The sequence below is a fragment of the Eucalyptus grandis genome, chromosome 2 (assembly GCF_016545825.1).
Source record: "Eucalyptus grandis isolate ANBG69807.140 chromosome 2, ASM1654582v1, whole genome shotgun sequence".
In the NCBI taxonomy this organism is placed as follows: domain Eukaryota; kingdom Viridiplantae; phylum Streptophyta; class Magnoliopsida; order Myrtales; family Myrtaceae; genus Eucalyptus; species Eucalyptus grandis.
In genome coordinates this window covers 32500515-32520635 of record NC_052613.1, presented here as the reverse complement: position 1 = coordinate 32520635, position 20121 = coordinate 32500515, and the positions used below count along the sequence as shown (strand labels likewise).

Sequence of the window (20121 nt, the reverse complement as noted above, 5' to 3'; positions counted from 1 at the left end):
TTCTAATAGGTTAGTAGTGATTCTTTAGCCTGATCTTGAATAAATGATTAATTAGAAAAATTAAGTTACGATTAGTATGACTTGTAAGGATACGTGCTAGGCATAGGCCCCATCTACTGAGAGAAATCATTCTTCGTTTAGCAATCCAGCAAATTTCCTCAGAGGTATAATGTATTTAATATCACTCTCAGGAAGGTCGTGACAATTTATACTTAAAGTACAACTTAATTCTATACTAGCAAATGTTCGCATGTTACGTGAGAAATAACTTCAAAATTCAATACAATCAACGTAAAGCGAGATTTGCAGTATAGTGTTATTAATACAAATTTCATTAAAAACAAAAAAGTTAGAAGCAAATGAACAGAAATGATGAGATGATAAATATCACCTGAGAACGCCGAGGATTGCTGCCACATATTGCCATTAAATAGCGCCTCATGGTCCTCTCTTGTTGCTACGACCGTGCATTGGCTACAACACCAACATCTATTGATGAGATATAATTTGGTACGAAAAGCTTTTGTAAACACTTCTTTAAAAATACGAGATCAAAATATAATACAAGAACCTTAAATCCATTCCGCAAAATGAAGATAATCACTTGACCCGCATGCCCTCACGTCTCAAAATCAACAATTTAAGCAAATTTTTAAAGTCCACAATACTTACGTCATCATTATTATTTAGGACAGTCCCAATGTTGCAGTAGAAATACAATATAAATGAAGATGCGACAAGAAACAACCCTCAAAAGGAGATGAGAGGAAGTCGAGCGAACCAGAGATTTCTGCTCCCTCTCGGACCTTTCTTCACTGAAGCATCGAGACTCCAAGAACGAGAATTCTCTTCTGGATACCCTCGATTGAACCTACAACGTCGACTCCAGTCCAATCTTCCACCGCAAACATTCGAATCTCCGTCGACCGAGGCGCCTCCACCTCTGGTCGCTTTGAGCTCAGCCAGGTCGGAGAGATGAAACGAAGTATTGACAGAAAGATGCCGAAGTCGCGGCCGATCGGAGCCGCTCCCGAGCTTCACTGATCGCGTCTCCCTGTTCTGCTCTGTTTGTCGTTCGGAGATCTCGAAGTGCCTTGCACTCGCTGAATCCTCCTTTGCCAGGTCCGATCATCATCGGTGACGCCCAGGAGTCCTTCTCGTAAGTTCAGCGGCTGTTCGCGACTGCAATCGCACATCATCAAGGTAAAATTGTTATTGTTTGTCTGAAAATCGGCCACGAGGTTCTATTATGGATTTAAGCTTGCTCCGATGTTGTTCTGATGATCTAAAAGTGAATCGTCGGTTCATATACGCGTACAAACTCCTTGATCGAAATGCGTATCACATGTTTGATGAAATGGTCGAACCAGATCCGGATGTGTTTCAATTAAATCATTGAGCCGAAAGTCGTAATACATCAACTCAACTTATTCTTGGCTTATTGAGACCTCATTGTGACTGATTTAGTTGGAATACGACGCCCATTTTTTATTGAATTGGTGTTATGATTCTCATGTTGGAAATTGTGTCTTGATTTCTCATCTTTTATATGAACATAATTCAGTGTTCGAATCGTTGCTATATGCTCAAATTTCTCTTTATATTTCATTTTTCCTTATGCATATCACTCTGACGTGTCATCGCTGCGTATGAGGTGTGGCCAGTGATCGAGTGAGAGCTTGCCTCTCGAAATAGAAGCTCACTGACCGTGCTTGACAAGGCGACAATCATTAACTATGGACTCTCTATCCTTCCTCTGCATTTAGTTGTCTTCATTACATGTGTTTCTTCTTTTCTGTCCGCCATTCACATCTTTGTTATTGCACTGTTTCAAGGCCCTGCGAGCACAAAGTCGAGGTTGTACAGCAGCAACTGGCGAAACTCCTGCTCTTTCTGCATCCGCATTGCTTTCAGCTTGAAAGGTTTGAGTATGGGTATACTCATGTAAATTTGGTAAGGAAAGATCAACTCAGTACATGTGAATCCTGCTTTACCTATTATCTCTGTTTTTGGTTTTCCTTTGCTATCCTGAGTTGGTTTTTTTTTTTTTTTGTGATCGTATTGGAAAGCTTGAGGTCCTGAATATTTTAATTCCCAAAAAGAAAAATTTTGTAGTAGCCACCGTCTTTGGGGAATCATTGAATGGGAATTGATGTCTAGCGATTTGTAGAACCAAGTTTAGTAGGCTTTGCTCTACATTTGCTTTTCTTCAGTCCTTCTACCAAAACCCCTCTGGCATGTGATGAAGCTATATTAATATGATCATTTACCTTAGCATTTTTTTGGATAGAGAAACTCATTCGATTAATCGAAGCCAGGGATTAAACCGAAGTTTTAATTTGATATAAACTCATAATCGGGTTATGTGTTTTGTGTTCTGTTTTACAACACGGATGTTTATTCATGTAGCTGATACTTGAATATGCTTCATAAAATGAGTGGGCAATGGATGAGTGTTAAGAATACATGTCAATTTTGAAAGAAATAGGACCATAGTCACGTTTGATCATGCTGGAATGTAACTTGGATTTGCTGACTTATCTAATTGAAGCTCAATTTCAATTCGTTGTGATGTCATTTTTATCATATGAACAAGTATGATGACCTAGGAGACTGTCATGGTGAATTGGTGATAATTTTTCAACAGATAACCATGTTGTTGTGCCTTGAAAATGCTGGATATGGGCTGTCATCACTATTCCTTTGTTGGTCATTCCTTTCTCGGTGTAGACTGAATTCATGTGAAGCCCCATCTAAGTGCTGTTCTAATTAGCCGTGATGCGGTGTTTGTATGTTGATGATTTCTTAATCATTGGGCATGTTTGTTGCCAATTGCTTTGATTGAGGTAATGCTGAAATTCATGGAGTATCTCAGTGAAGATCTGATTCACAGGAGGGACCGAGAATAAGAGAAGGGAACGAAAATAATAAAAAAATAATATTAAAAATCTTGAAAATAAAAATAAAATGGAAAAATGTTAGAATTTGGTATCAGAATTATCTTGGAATTAGTTTAGTTTCAATTAGTTAGTGTACACATGGTTTAATGTTTTATTGGACACCTTTGATTTAGTCTTAGATGGTTGATCATTTAGAAAATAAATTGAACTCAATTTGAATTAAGCTCATGGGGTTGTTATCATGGGGTTTAATAGCAAGGCCATGTAATATTTTTTACCTAACTTATATTGAGTTATTTTACTACACTATATTTTTTATTCATCCTTCATTATTATTTTTAATGTGTTTGTTATGATTGCCATTATACCATTTTTTTTTTTTTTTGCTGTTATTCATTTTTAGTTAAGTGGTCAGATTCATGTTAGGAACATCATAAACACAAAATCATTGCATGGACACTTAGCAAACAATAACTTTAGGACTCATAATTTGGTAAAAAGATTGCATGGGCACCTTGGTTGACAAATGATCAAGTTTAGGTACCAAAAGGGCACGAATTAGATAAATAATGTAATCAATCCCCTAAACTTAGATATTTGGTTGCATAGGAAGTGGGTATATTTTCATACCCCACTTGATTTTTAGCTAACTCTAATAAGCTGATAGCGATTCATAGGGTTAATCGAACTAAACTGAAAATCCCAATGTCGTGCTAGGTAAGGATTTAAGAGCACCCAAACCGATTGAGGACCATTGGTCTTCCGTCATCACATCACCTCTAATGTGTTCTTTTTTAAGAGCACCCAAACTGATTGAGGACCATTGGTCTTCGTCATCACATCACCTCTAATGTGTTGTTTTCTCTGACGGAAAAGAGATGCGTAACATCAAATCCTTCCATTAGACCCGTCCGAATTGATTCAATGTAAGTTAGAAATATGTAGGGGCCATGTCATAAAAATTTGCCAATTTTTTAAGAAAAAAAATCGAAAAAGAGCCAAAATCCATCTCTTTCCACACATTTGTAAGCGAGAAAGGGAACCTTATGGAAAAAAAAGAAAAAAAAAAAAAAAAAAAAAAGGGGGAACCTTATGGTATGTTCATGTGAATTATTGTTTGTTAATCAAAACTTGTCTTAGTTTGTGGGACCAAACCCCACCAAAATTACTACAAAGCAAGGTCATAAGAGGACAATACCTTTTGGTTGATTTGAAGAAAATAATTCGAAGCATAGTATTCAACCGCTTCCAAAAGTTGCCAGTGAAGGAGATGATTACTTGGCTTCTAAAGAATAGCATTGATTAAAAATTGATATCTAGTATGAACACCTTGACTCTAACATTGAGTATCGATTCTTTTTTGGCTAGGACCTAAATGTTGATTACAATGTTTTTGAGCAACAAGTGAAAACGTCTATTAGCAAAAGACCAATTTCAGACCATATTTCTTCGATCACTGAAGGTTGGCCATAGCATTAATTGGTTTGGAAGTTTGCTTTTTTCCCCCTACAAGTTCCCATTGCAAAGATATCGTGATTCTTTAACTTGGTTATGCTTCGTAACTCTCTTTCTTGATGAAATGTTTCTCCAAGCTAACAAGTATTGCTATTGCCATACTTTCAAAGTGTTTCGAGAAAGGAATGAAGATTTTCTCCCCATTCAATCCCTTATAGATTATGTCATGGATATATTGAACTTTTCAGAAACATGAACATGAACATGAACTTTCCTATTTCTGTTTACACAAAAACGCTTTCAAAAAGTATTTGATAATTCCTTATGTTCATTAATTCAGCGATTGCAAGTCATGTGGGATACTCGACTTTAAAAATTCTGGTATCCCAATAAAAAGAAATTTGATAAAGAAAAATCAGAATTTTCATTTTCTTTTATTTAGGACAAGAGAGATTCCCTCAGAGGCTGTAAAATATTATATTAACGTCATAAAAATAGCAAGTATGTACATACCTTGGAGGGACACAAATGTTCCCAACTTTCAAATGTCCTAAAACAAGCACGTCCTCTTAATTGAGGGGCACAATGTCCACCGTTGTTTTTTACGTCCAAATGAGCTTGCATGGCAACTACGAACGACACTTTATGATAAGAAAGCGCCGTCGGCAATGTGGCTTGAGACAGGGTCTCTAGTCTTGTCTTGCTCGTCCTCACCACCTCTCTTAGCACTCAGCAAAAGAAAAACTAGGAAAATAATGGCCACAATCACAATCTCACTTATACTATCACATGAGTGGTGTTGGTGATCCTCATCGACATTGAATGCAAGCCTTGCCTAGACAAGGGCGGGGAAGCCATCGACCAATCTTTCAACCCTGATTACAACCCCAGTGTCCAATCTCACTTATCTCTCGCCCCTCCGATCGCCCACCCTAACCCTAACCTTGTAGATTCAAATATGAAGTGCATCGGTGGTTGCTTCTCAGTATCTTCTAAAATCGTCAAATCAATGCTTTCTGTTGTAGGTTTCCGATTCATAATCTTTTCCCTCCAATCGTTCCTCTTTTTCACTTTGGCCATGAGGTTGGTGAATCCTTCCGCGTAGCACTAATGTATTATTATATGTAGAATTTTAATCTTAGTTTGACATTGACAAAGCTAGCTTCGACACCATAAATGGATTATGAGGGATAAGGATACCATACGTACTATAATTTTCGTACGACGCTCACTTCAATGTCATAACTTTTTTCCAAACACTAAAGTGTTCATAACTTATTATAAAAAAAAAAAAGCGTTCACTCGAGGTCATATCTTTTAATCGATTACTTTAGTGTCAAAATTTAAGTACCAAAAATTTGACGTCACATAGCACTTGTGGTGAAAGTTTTTAAAAAGTCATAACACTCAAATGGTCAATTAAAAAGTTATATGGCACTCAAATAATAATAAATAAATAAAAAGGTTATGGCGATCAAGTGAGGGCTATGTATAAGTTATGACACTTAAGCGATCGAACAAAAAAAAAAAGTTATGGCTAGTAAATGCTTTACGAAAGTTATGATACTTATAGTGTCCGTTTCTCAAGTTATGATGAGGATTAATGATAGTTCGAGACAAGTATGCCTTTAGTATCAAGACATCATTAACCTATATCAGTAGAATCTTTGGCTTCATAAAGTTTATGATCGACATAAAAAGGACGATAATGCAAGTCATTCTGGCCAAAAATAATCGCCGATAAATATAAAAGCACACTGATTACGATAATGTCAAATCCTCTAGAGTCATGTTTTTGGGACCCACATCACCAAGCTTTGCCAACCACCACCGCCAATTGTCCATATTCATGAGCACTATCTGATCGATAGGAAAAGGACAATGATGCAAATTATTGTAGACAAATGTAATGGCCGACAATAAGAGAAGCGCACTAAGTACGATACGATCATGTCAGATCCTCTTGAATCAATTTTTCTAGGATGAGCATCACGGAGCTTCGCCAACCATCCTTGCCAACTCATTTAACTTAAAAAAAAAAGATGAAATGCTTATCTTCTTCGTGAGCAAGAGATTATAGTAAGCATCATTGAACTCTAGGTAATATCATCCAAATAATAGCAAATTGTCTATAAACTCAAGTTATCTCAATAAGTAGTACCTCGCTGCACTTATGTCGTTTATTACGAAATAAGAAATGAGAATGGTTACAGACGCGTCTCCTAATCTTCTAGTGAGAAATCAATTTCTTATCACATGTACAAACTCTGGGACATATTTAATGGTATTTATCCAAGTAGGATTTGTAAAGTTGACATTTGCAAGATAATTAAAAGAGACCATCAAAAGAAAAATTTAAATTTTGATCAAAATCTATTAAAATTATCTAATCATGTGCCAAAAAAATAAATAAAAACAAATTGCGTGAAGAGCAATGGATCGCTCTGAGGTTCCTTACCTCGCTCGCAAAGTACACGAAGTGGAGATTCAACAAAGTGCAAATTTTTGTGAAGCTAAGTGCGAAGAAAAATGAAAAAAATTGGACAAGATGCACCCACCCAACTCTAGTATTCATTCCACCTATTTTATAATAATAATAATAATAATAATAATAATAATAATAATAATAATAATAATAATAATAATAATAATAATAATAATAATAATTTTAAAAATAAGAATTGCAAAAGTTATTTACACCAACAAAGGCCGTGCCATGTAGGACAATTAGTATTAACTAGACCATCATGTTAGCTATTTTTGGCTGAAATGACTAATTTTGCACATAGTCAAAAGATTTTGGACAAACTAATTAATTTAAAATATTTATAACTAAACTGACAAAAATATTATAAGTTTAGGATTTTTGTTGGTAAACTATTATGAATTCAAGGCCAAATGTAAACCTCACGCTCTGAGAATTGCCTAACTCTTCCCTTTCACAATGATTGAGAGTTGAATATGACATTCCATCAAACTGACAAAATATTATAAGTTTAGGATTTTTGTTGGTAATTTTACTATTATGAAATCAAGGCCAAATGTAAACCTCACGCTCCGAGAATTGCCTAACTCTTCCCTTTCACAATGATTGAGAGTTGAATATAACATTGATCTTTTCCATCAACTTATTAAAAGACATGTCACAGATTAGCCTGTGACACACGCCTCAAGTGTTAGAGGTCATCCAAGCTTCTTCCAAGATATTTCCGCATAATTTCAAACACGGCACTGCTTTAGCAAAAATTCTCAATCAATCCATTATTTTCAAAGCATAATTATTCAGCATCTTGACTCTAAAGGATAGCAACATGCGAAAGTTAATTTCTAGTACGAACAACTTGACTTTAACATGAGAATTGATTTTTTTTTTGCCAAAGACTTAAGTGTTGATTAACACGTCTTTTAGCAAAATACCAAATATCCTTGAAGTCTTTGGGGCAGGGTTTTCCTGCCAATCTAGAGAAGGGATTGATTTATCCTTTGGGGAAAAAGAAAAAAATGGTTTCCACTACGAGCAACTTGCAAAAGTTGCCAAGTAAAGGAGATGATCATTTCCACTATCAACACCTTGACTCTGACATAAAGTATCGATTATTTCATTTAGTGGGGCAGGGAGAGCCCATTTTCAATTTGATTTGCGTGGCCAGCCGATCCAATTACAAAGACAACTAACAATGTATCTTTGGATTCTACAGTGGGCGGTATTCCTGCCAATTCATTTTTAGTTTATTACACACGGTTTAATTATTATAAACAGAGCTTGTCAAAAATGCTGTATGATAAACATAACATCAATTGGAAATATTGATAGAATGATATCATTATCATGTTAGCAATGAATTGATCATTGCAAAATATACGATACAATATGTAAATAGGTGAAGTTTTAGGACTTCATGTATTTCCTATCACTTTATTGTTGATGAAGAGAATTCCCATCACTTTATAACCGGTGAGAATAAATTTTGAAGTAAGAAATACAGTTAGCTTCTAAATGAGTTTTTGAAGGGGTTTCAGTATTATATCTTTAAATTTTTCACAATAAATAATCTAATTAACAGTTATTTTACAAATTAAAAATATTAAAAATTATATAAATCTCTGCTTCGCTCGTCCGGACATAAGCACACTCACCAATCACGAGAGATCCATATAGAGAGATTTAGCAACCAATCGTCTTATCATCCTGAGTACTCTAGAGCATTTTTAAAACTATTCGTTCACTTAACTCTTTTGCTCGCCTTTCATGATTTGAAGATATAATTGGGTCTATATTAGATCAGAGAGAGAGAGAGTGTGTGTGTGTGAGAGTTAAGAGGAGTTCATAAATTAGATGACATCAATCTTGTATTTGATGATGCAATTTTGATTCGAAGTCGAAGTAAACCCAAATTTCGAATCTAAATGAGATCTCTTAAATAATGAAAGTAGTTTTAGCGATCAGATGATGATTAGATTGTCTTTGATAATGATCCAATGACATCTAGTCCAATCACTTCACCATACTTTTTCTCTCACTTGTTTTTTATTGGATGATATTATATGTAGAATGAGACACTGGTCATCGATATATGTGCAATATCTTGGTTTGGATTTAGGTTCAACCCAACCAAGTAAGATTTGATTAGAACAAATGTTGGTATCTTTTTATTCTTCTTTGTTTAAAGTGAAATTTCAATGACTTATCTGAAAACTCAATTTTTGGTCTTTCTATTGGTAGCATAATTTGTGACTTAAAATTAATATGTAAACTTGAAAAATTAGAAGTCTCTGCTCACTTTCATTTAGACAATTCAGCCTATTACAATTGATAATATATATATATATATATATATATATATATATATATATATGATTTTTACTCATTACAGAACACCAACATGTGAATTCACACATGGAATTTTCAAAATTATAATTATATTGTTTATTTTTCTTACTTCATTCTTTATATTCAAACGATTGTTATAAAGGTCCAATCGGTTGAACCAGTGGAATTGCACTCTAGCCCTCACTCCTATTTAACCTCCTGTACCATATTCAAAAAATTGCCTATAATCAGAAGCCGGAATGGTGAACTAAAATTCATTAGTTTTTTTTTAAAGATGGGTACGTGGAAATTTTTAATTAAGGTCGTCATCTTTGATTCATATACCTATCCATTTTTTATGGATGACCACTCGCTTAATTTATTAAAATTTCACATGGTTTATTCAAAGAGAAAGTGCAAGTGTATATATAGATTATGCAAATGGAAAATTGGATATCGTTGCTCTATATCCGCTTCCTCCGTTGCCCATGCGAGAGGATCCACAGAAAAATTAACGGTTCAAACATATGGAGGGAGCAGGGAGGGAGGCAGGGAGAGAGAGAGAAACCTATACAAACACATGCTAAAAGAAGTTCCTCAATCAATAATAAAAGAGTAAAAGAAAAAAATTGTCATATTTTATGCAATGGGTTATAATTTTCCCACCCTTAATTGAAGGAAACTTTCTCAGACCATAACTTTGGTCGGTGGATTACAAATTATGAACATAACACGCATGCACAAATAAATGTGGATGATGTCCATGTTATCCTAACTTGATGCTTGTATAATTACTATGTTATCTACAAGGCCTAACTCATCAAGACTTCACCTATTGCCCAATCTCATGTCGTAACTGATGTTAAAACAAATGCTGGAATTATAGCCCAAATTTTGGCTTGATTATCCTGTTCACATATTTTGTCATCCATTTCTAAATCAAGGCATCACCCTCGATTTTCTAATATAGATCGATACATATCCGATAACAGTTAAAAACTTGTTTAACTAAAAGAATAAAATGCTTATCTTCTCCATGAACAAGAGGTTTCAGCAAGTATAGTTAATCTCTAGGTAATATTATCTGGATCATAGTGAATTGTCTATAACCTCAAGTTATCTTGATAAGTAGTGCCACAAGGGATGAGCATGGAAATAGACACATCTCCTAATTTTTTAGTGAGAAATCAATTTTCTTTATCACATATACGAAATCAGGGACAAATTTAATGACATTTATGCAGGTAGGATTTGTAAAGTTGACATGTGAGAGAAATTTAAAAGGGACAATCCGTTTTAACAAAAGACAAATTAAAATTTTGATCAAAATCTATTAAATCCACCTAGCCATGTGCCAAAAACCTAAATAAAAAGAAATTGCGTGAAGAGCAACGGGTCGCTCTGAGGTTCCTTACCTCGCTCACAAAGTGCACGAAGTGGAGATTTGACAGAGTGTGAATTTATGTGAAGCTAAGTGTGAAGAAAAATAAGAGATTGGACAAGTAGCACCCACACAGCTCCATTATTCATTCCACCTATTAAAAAAAAAATTAAACAAATTTAAGAAAAACAAAATTTATTCACACTAGCGCTTACAGTGCCACGTAGGATGACACGCACTAACTGAATTATCGCATCAACTATTTCTGACCAAAATTGACTAAAATGACTAAATTTGTAAATGGTCAAAAGATTTAGGACAAAATTATCAAATTGAAAGGTTTATAATTGAATTGACACGAGTATTATAGATTAGGATTTTTGTTCATAATTATCCTGTTATGAATGACTTCATGCTAACATGAATCAAGGCCAAATGTTCCTACGAATTGCTTAGCTCTTCCTTCTCACAGTAACTAAGAGTCAAATCCAACATTGATATTTTTCATCAACTTATTAAAAGGCGCATGTGTCACGGACCAGCTTGTGACACACCAAGGTCGTCCAAGTTTCTTCCAAGATATTTCCATAGAATTTCAAACACGGCACCATTTTAGCAAAAATTCTCAATCAATCCATCATTTTCAAAGCATAACTATTCAACATCTTGACTCTAAAGGATAGCATCATGCAAAAGTTAATTTCCAGTATGAACAACTTGACTTTAACATGAGAATTGATTCTTTTTTAACCAAAGACTTAAGTGTAGCATAACTATTCAACATCTTGACTCTAAAGGATAAAATTATGCAAAAGTTAATTTCTAGTATGAATAAATTGACTTTTAACATGAGAATCGATTCTTTTTGACCAAAGACTTAAGTGCAGCATAACTATTCAACATCTTGACTTTAAAGGATAGCATCATGCAATAATTTCCAGTATGGGCAACTTGACTTTAACATGAGAATCGATTCTTTTTTGACCAAAGACTTAAGTGTTGATTAACACGTATTTTAGCAAAAGACCAATTATCCTTGAAGTCTTTGGGGGAGGGTATACTTGCCAATCTTGAGGAAGGGATTGATTTATCCTTTGGGGCAAGAGAAAAAGTGGTTTCCACTATGAACACCTTGTAAAAGTTGCCAAGCAAAGGAGATGATAATTTCTACCATCCACACGTTGACTCTGACAAGAAGTATCGATTATTCATTTAGCGGGGCAAGGAAAGCGCATTTTCACTTTGATTTGCGTGGCCACCCGATCCAATTACAAAGACAACTAACAAAGTTTCTTTGGATTCTACAGTGGGGGGTATTCTTGCCAATTCATTTTTTTGTTTATTACATATGGTTTAATTATTATCTATGGAGCTTGTCAAAATTTTATATGATAAACATAACATTAATTGGAAAAATTGATAGTATGATATGATTATCATATTAGTGATGAATGGATCTTTGCAAAATATTCGATACAATATGTAAATAGGTGAAATTTTTACAACTTCACAGATTTCCTATCACTTTATTGCTTAAGAAGAGAATTCTATCACTTTATAATCTGTGAGGATAAATTTTGAAGTCAGAAATAAGCTTTTGAATGATTTTTTAAAAGGGTTTCAGTATTATATCTTCAATATCCTTACAATAAATAATCTGATTAGTACGTATTTTACAAATTCTAAAAGTATTATCAAAATTATAGAAATCAATAAAAAGTCAACGTAAAAATTTGCCTATGATTTCGAAAAAAGTTATGAAACAAAAACATGTGTCTTAACATTGTTTCCAAAAAATGAGATACATAAATATCAAATTAGCATATCTGTTGATATTCCTTTTGGATTTTCACTATCATTGTTGTTTTTCCCCTTCTTGGTTCTTTTTTCCCCTCTAAGTATTATGTGTGAAGCCATGTGATATGCATGGCGTTTCCTGATTACAGATTTACAATGTCTTTGACTGCAATTCTATGTCACATTTTCCTAGTTATGGATCGACTGAATTTTTGGTTTTGTCCTGAAGTAGGATTATATAAAGATAAACAATCGTCTTTTCTTAACTTTGATGTTCATGTGTGGTAGGCCGACAAATTTTTTGAGGTGGATTGGCCTTTGCTGTCTTGTAATCTCCAAATTGCTACATCCCTAGAGTTCAGGAAAAATAAAATGACTACATTGGACGACCTTACGTTTGCGCTGAAATTCAAATGTTGAACGGCAATTGAGGGGATCATGACTTGCAATTACCCTTGCAATCAAGCTTATGTGGAAAATGTTTACTAGCCCATTCGAATTACATGAAATTCTATTTGCCTTTTGTCTCTCCATTTGAGTAAGATGATATCTCGACAGTATTTTTAATCGGGAGGTTTCATAGCAGAGGTTAAAGTAGAAGGACTTAAAATTTATAGGAGAAACTAGCCGTGTCGTTTAAAACCTTTAACTTCCGCCAAATCTAAAAAAGTTGACTATGGCGATTAAGAGAGGAAACTACTATAGTGCTACAGTGAGCTAAAGTACTGCTGCGGTTATAAATAGTATTGCTATAGTGCGTCAACGGTACTAATATGGTGCCATGAATTTTTGTAATAATGATCACTAACTCTAAATAAAGGTAAAATCTAATTAAAAGAATTGAGGATATAACTAATAACCCGACAAACTGAAATTGATAAATTGTGTAAGCGTTCATTGATTGTGGATACTCCACAACTGGTCAAGCTTCGCTTTATATAATCTTGCACAAATCCTTGCTTATTTTCAACTACACATCCTTATCCATAAGCAATTATGATCCCTTGAATATCCTTTAACTCAACCATTGGTCAAGAATTCTTATACAATCTTCACTTTATATCTTTTTGTAACATAATCGGCCATTTGCCATCATATGTCGATAACTGTCTTTGTCCATCATCACCTAGCAACACTTCCATCGGTAACATAATGTTGGTCTTACGTCAATGGTTTATTGACTAGTGACTAGACCTATCAATTACTCTTTCGACTCAGTACCAACACCATATCAATTTATAAGGACGTGAATTATTTTTCAGTGTCAACACTCCTAATTAACACACCTCTTTCTAAAAATTTACGGGCTAATAAAATATTATCAATTGCCCCTATCCTCTTCACTCCAAATATTCAATGTGAGATTTTGTTAATTTCTTACCTTGCATGTGCACAAGATATTCTCCTACTCATGTGTGAGTCTCTCAAATGAGGCTTGAAAATTATTGCGCTCCCTTTTTTGTATCCTAAATGTCAAATGTGGCATTTCTTTTCATACGAGCACTTGATAAAAGAACGCTTTAGAAGTTTTGTAGAAAAATTTTAAATTTTTTTAAAATTTATTATAATTATATCAATTTAATCTTTATTTTTTTTTTTATTAATTTAATCCTAAATTTTTAGTAATGATAGTAATTTAGTTTATTCGATCAAATAGGATCAGCCTGCGTTGATGTGAATTCCGGACAGTTGGTGCCATTCTACTGACGTCGATGTGATAATTTTTTTATAATTTTTTATTTTTTTATAATTTTTTATTTTTATTTTTATTTTTCCTTCTCTTTTTCTCTTCTTTCCCTTTGGGTTCTTTTCTCGCAGTGGCCGGCGAGCCTCTGATTGGCGAGGCTCTGACGAGGCTCGCTGGCCCTTGGACGAGGGCCGCGAAGCCCTCGCTCGGCCTCACCCACCCTCGCCGGTGGCCTCGCCACGGCTGGCGAGGCTCGCCGGCCTCTCGAAGGAGGAGGAAGTCCCCTTTCCTCTCTCTTCCATAATCTCTCCCTCCTCAATCTGTCTTCTTCCTCCTCTTCTCGGTTAGCACCAGGAGCTCTCTCGATCTCCTCCATTGCATTCCATCCCCTCGAATCTATCTCTCCCTTCCTCTCTCTTCCATAATCTCTCGCTTCTCGGCTCGATTTCCCAAACCGTTCTCCAAGGACTCGCAGGTGGGTGGGTGGGTGCGTGTGTAGTTTTTTCCATTTCGCCGAAATCGCGTTGCTTTCTTGGAACGGTTCCGCCTGTGATCCGAATTCTGCTCGCGTCCCTGCTTCAAGGCTCGATTCTCGTCCTGGGATCGAATTTCCTCGTTCTGCTCTCGCTTTCTTCTGTCGCGGGAATGTTCTGCTCTCACTTTCTTCGCAATCCGCGGGCGAGGCCGCCGGCGAGGTTGGGTGAGACCAGGCGACCGCCGGCGACGGCGAAGGCTTCGCGGCCCTCGCCCAGTCGCCGGCGAGCCTCGCCGGCCACGGCGGGGAAAAGAATCCAAAGGAAAGAGAAGAAAAAGAAAAGGGAAAAGAAAAAGGAAAAAATAAAAATAAAAATTCAAAAATATTATTAAAAATTGTAATGTCAATGTTGCACGTGAGTTTCAACCGACCAAATTTAGCCGAAAAAATTAAATTAATATAATTATAAAAAATTTAGAATTGAATTAATGTAAAATAAATTTATGATTGAATTATGTCATGTTTAAGACTATTATGATATTTCTCACAATATGTTATAGTTTTGAATTAAGGAAGTGATCACACCAATTATTCAGTGAATTGTTGGGCATACTTGGGCATACGAGTAAGATAAAATGTAGAGAATATTTTCAAATGATTTGAAGTGAGACTATTCTTCAAATTGAGAATTCAAAGTGGACTTTTTGTCTAAAAGAAGAGCATGGAATAACAAAAGTTGTTTCAAAATAGTCCCAAGCTTTGCTCTGGGCATTTACGTCCAAGAATTTTTTTTTCTTCCTTTTCTTTTTCTTTTCTATTCCCCATCTTCTTCTTCATCGACAATGACAGCTTGGGGTTGGACTGAGCGTTTGTGACAGGAATGTATCAATGAGCGATAAGAAGTGGCGTCTTGTGAAGGTCATGAAATGTGAGAGCAGGTTCTTGAGGACGTGAATGGCGGTGGAGAGATAGAAGGAGAGGAGGTGGAGGAGATCGGAGAAAACCATTGAACTGGGTATGGATGTGCTTCGATGTGCGCGTTTCAGTTTTCAACCAAAACTCAATTTTGGCATTTGAAGCGTTCGCGATCGACGCGTAGATGAAGGAACAAAACCATGAGAAATACACTCATCATTGTTCTCTCTTTCTTTTCTTTTTTTAATTTTTCTGAACACAGCAGACGTACATGTCGCTGTTGATCGTACAAGAAAAGAACAATCATGGAGGAAGAGAAACTGTGGAGGACCACGTGATGTGTTCGGTCCTCATCATTCATCATTCTTAAATGTTCTTTTCACTTCGATATCTGTGGCCACTTGGGCCAATCACAAAAGTGACCCAAGAAAACATCCTTAAAATCTAGAGGCTAATTAAGAGGAAGGGATTGTTTTGGAAGTCTTGGTCAAAAAGGTAAGGGTTAAAGAAGTAAATTTGCCTCATTATAGAAAAAGCAACCATCACTAGATTTCGTATATACCAAGCGTTTCTGGTTCAACCTTCGGGGCAAGAGAAGAATTCGAGCTTACTTTAGGAGGCGAGGACTTGTGCTTGAAGTGGAGAAATCACGCTGGTAAGAAAATCACCGAGATGCTCCTTTTTGTTTTGAGATATTTACTTTGATGACTATAGATTAAGGCGTGAAGATAATCCTCTAATTGTATTTCTTTTTGGGATTCGGACACAACTTGATATGTTTCAAGAAAATTTATTCTGAAACACAAAACTCAATATAGTAAATTTCATCTCTACATTACTCCTCTAGAAAAGCCCCACCTTCGATTTCTTGTATATTAAAATTTGACAGGATGAAAAACATTTGAGTTTTACTTGTTGCGTGACAATCTACATCCTCTAGAGCATACAAATTCACAAATTACTTTTTCATCTTTTTGGGGCAAGAGAAGAAGTAAAGCTTTGTTTGGCTTGTGCTTGAAGAGGAGAAATCGCATTGGTAAGAAACACCACACTGATCTTGAGAAATCACTGATACACTCCTTGTTATGAGATATTTGCTTTGATGACTACAGGTTAAGGTGTGAAGCTAATCCTCCCACCATATTGCATTTCAAGACTTGGACATGACTTAATTTGTTTCAAGGTAACTTATTTTGAAACACAAAACTCATTATAATAAATTTCATCTCTACATTGCTCCTCCATAAAAGCCCACCTTCATTTTTTATTTTATTATAATTGATAGTATGAAAAATATTTCAGTTTTACTCGTTGCGGAATACAAATTCACATATTACTTTTTCAGCATTTGGGGCAAGAGAAGAAGTAAAGCTTTGTTTGGCTTGTGCTTGAAGAGGAGAAACCGCATTGGTAAGAAACACCATGCAAATCCTAAGAAATCACCGAGATGCTCCTTCTTGTTCTGAGATATTTACTTTGATGACTACAGGTTGAGGCGTGAAGTTAATCCTCCGATCGTATTGCCTTTCGAGACTCGGACATGACTTGATCTATTTCAAGGTAACTTATTCTAAAACACAGATCTCATTATAGTAAATTTTATCTCTATATTGCTTCTCTAGAAAAGCCCCACCTTCATTCTCTAGTTTATTATAATTGATTAGATGAAAAACATTTGAGTTTTACTTATTGCAGGACACTTTACATCCTTTAAAGCATATAAATTCACATTACATTTTAAAAATAATCGTCACACATATTGCTTTTTTTTCTTAATACATTCATTCTATTCAAAACCAATCGATATGAACTGTTAGTTTGTTTGGACATGGTGGAATCGCATACCGATCCTCACTCTAGAGCAATTCTCGAAACATTTACCTTTGACCTCTGGAATAACGGACTTTAAAATGTGGATAGGGGAGAATCTTTACTTAAGGGACCTCAACTTTGGTTCTCGTATCTATGCACAAAAATTTCTTTACTGGATGAGCTCGCTCTTAATTTATTAAAATTTCATCCGATGATGCCAAAGTAAAGTGCAAGGGTATATGAAAGTTATATCCACAGGAATTTGGACATCGTTGCTCTAACCTTGCTTTGTCCTTTATACTATGTGAGAGGATCCACAAACAGATTACTGATTTGGAAGTGCGCAGAGAAAGAGAGATTCGTAACTATGAGCCGTCAGACTAGCTATATATTTTCATTCATAGACTAATTAATAAATAAATTCATTTTAGTCTGAGAAAATATATATGGCAATGAAGTAATTAGTAATAAAATATTAGTCTTTTCCCACACATTTTTAAGTGAGAAAGGGGCATCCTATGGAGAGCTAATGTAATAAAAAAGTGTCCTTATTAAATGGGATGGGTTTGTGGATAACGTCTTAGCTCACAGGACCACACCACCCCCATAATTTCCTGTATGAATACATTGTCTCTAATGTACGTATCAATTCCTTTTTTGCCAAAGACCTAAGTGCTGAGTACAGCGTCATTTAGTGAAAGACCAAATATTAGACAACGTCTATTAGCGGAAAACCAATTTGAAAGCATACTTCTTTCGACTGCCGAAGGTTGAGCATAGCATTACTCGGTTCGAAAGTTTCCTCACGCCTACGAGTTGCAATTGCAAAGAAATTGACTTTTTTCCTTGGGCACACGCTTCATAACTCCTTTCATGATGGAACGTTTCTCCAAGCTAATGAAAACTAGTATTGCAGAATACTTTTAAAGTGCCTAAAAAAATTAAGTTGCCAACCCCCCATGTATTACGCTACATATCTGTTCATCTTTTAGGAACAATGAACACGAGTTTTCCTCATCTCTTCCAACAAAACGCTTTCGAGAAGTATTTGATAAGTCCCAGTGTACATCAATGCGGGATTTTACATTTATTCATGTGGATTAGTTGACTTTAAAAATTTAGGTACCCCGTGATTTTTATAACAAAAATATTAGATAAGGACAAATCAAAATAATCATTTTCTTTATCTAGGACGAGGTTTCCTAGATGAAAATTCCGAATGGATAAAAATTTTGTATAATATTAAAGGGGACAAAATGATCCCCTTTTCATATGTCTTCTAAAAATGCACTCACTCTTAATATAGAGATGGAGATGTCCCCAGCTATCTTTTCTATCCAAATAAACCTACGTGGCAACCAATGTGATAAACACCCCTTTTCCGAATTGATCGGTCGTTTTTTATCGCTAAAAAATGAGAAAAAGAAAAATTGTCCAAAAAGTTTTTGAAAGTATTATATGATTGCTAATTAAAATTTTTTTTTTTAATTTTATCAATTTAGTTGTAAATCTTTTAACGATTTTTCAATGTAGTCCATCTAGTCAATTGTCATTGGAAATCACAAACGTGAACGATTTTTATAAATTTTATAAATTTTTATTTTTTTTTTTTTTTATTTATTTCCTTTATCGAATTTCCACCCAACAAGAAGGAAAAAAAGAAAGAAAGGAAAAGGAAAAAAAGTGGAAACTTGAAAATTTTAAATAAAATTATAAAAATTATTCATGTCAGCGTTAATCTTGTTATGTAAAATGGTCAACGTTGATTGGACTATCATGTTACCGGTTTTCAATTATAGAAATCACACAAGTGATGCTAGTTATTACCATTGAGACAGCTTGCAAATCTTGCCTCAATCGATCTCTCAACCTCGATAGTGACTCCTTCGACAACAAAGGCAAGCTCGTGCTCGCGCCTCTTGAATCCCTAGCCCTCAACTTGTATATTTAAATCGGTAGCACATTGAGGGAAAATCTTCCACATCTTCTAAAACTGTTTGATTAATGCTCTCTCTCTCGTAGGTATAACGTCCGGTTTATAACCTTGTTTTCCCTTCAATCATTACTCTTGTTCGCTATATTTTGCTTTTGTGTTTGCATCTTTCTGCAAATCGAAAAGAAGAAAGAAAAGAAAACTGTGACATTTGGTTTTGCTTCAAGATTCTGTTACTCTTTTTCTTTTCGTTACTCTTCGATAATAATCATTTTGTTTTAAGTTCAAAATCATCTTCTTTTTGCCTTCTACAATAATAAAAAACGTCAAGTCAGCTTACCACGTGAGCGCCATTTGCCACGTAGCTTAGTTGGAAAAGATGACAGTGGCGATGTTCATTCACCAGGAAAAAAATATTTGCTTTCTTTTATGTAAATACATGGTTTTTCTGGAGTATTTTTTTTTTTTTTTTTGGGTCGAAGCTTTTTAGATATGTGAGAACTTTAAATGGCATTCCAACCCACCGAGGCCTTTGAAACCCAGCCCTCTATGTTAACAACTTGCTCTTTCCAAATCGCAATAGCATGGTCAATTAAAAACATGAAAAAATAAAAAGAAGTAAAGAAAACATTAAGATGGTCACTATTGAGTAGTCGGAAACGATCGACTCCATCCAGATTGTGGTCGAAACATATTTTCAGGGAGATTGAGATATAGTGATATATGTCTCTCTTTGTCATTTTCTTATGATATTTCTCAACCAATCGATTTTTTTTATAGCAAGACATATGTCGATAAATTGTGATTTTTTGTTGCCGTTGTTTTGCTTTGTCTTTGTTTGATGGTCATTTGCAATTATTTATCCCAGTAAGTTGGACAGAACTATATGATGAATTTTGTCCTTAGCATTTTCCCCTAGAATTATACATTTCTCAACTAATCAATTTCTTAATTGC

General features: G+C 35.0%; 1 long non-coding RNA gene across 1 annotated transcript; it reads left to right on the top strand.

Moving 5' to 3' along the window:
- Positions 1-765: 765 nt before the first annotated feature.
- LOC120290339 lies at positions 766-3204 on the top strand. The gene is made up of 2 exons (XR_005548255.1): positions 766-1203; positions 1836-3204. It is a non-coding gene; the product is annotated as an uncharacterized LOC120290339 (long non-coding RNA).
- Positions 3205-20121: the final 16917 nt, after the last annotated feature.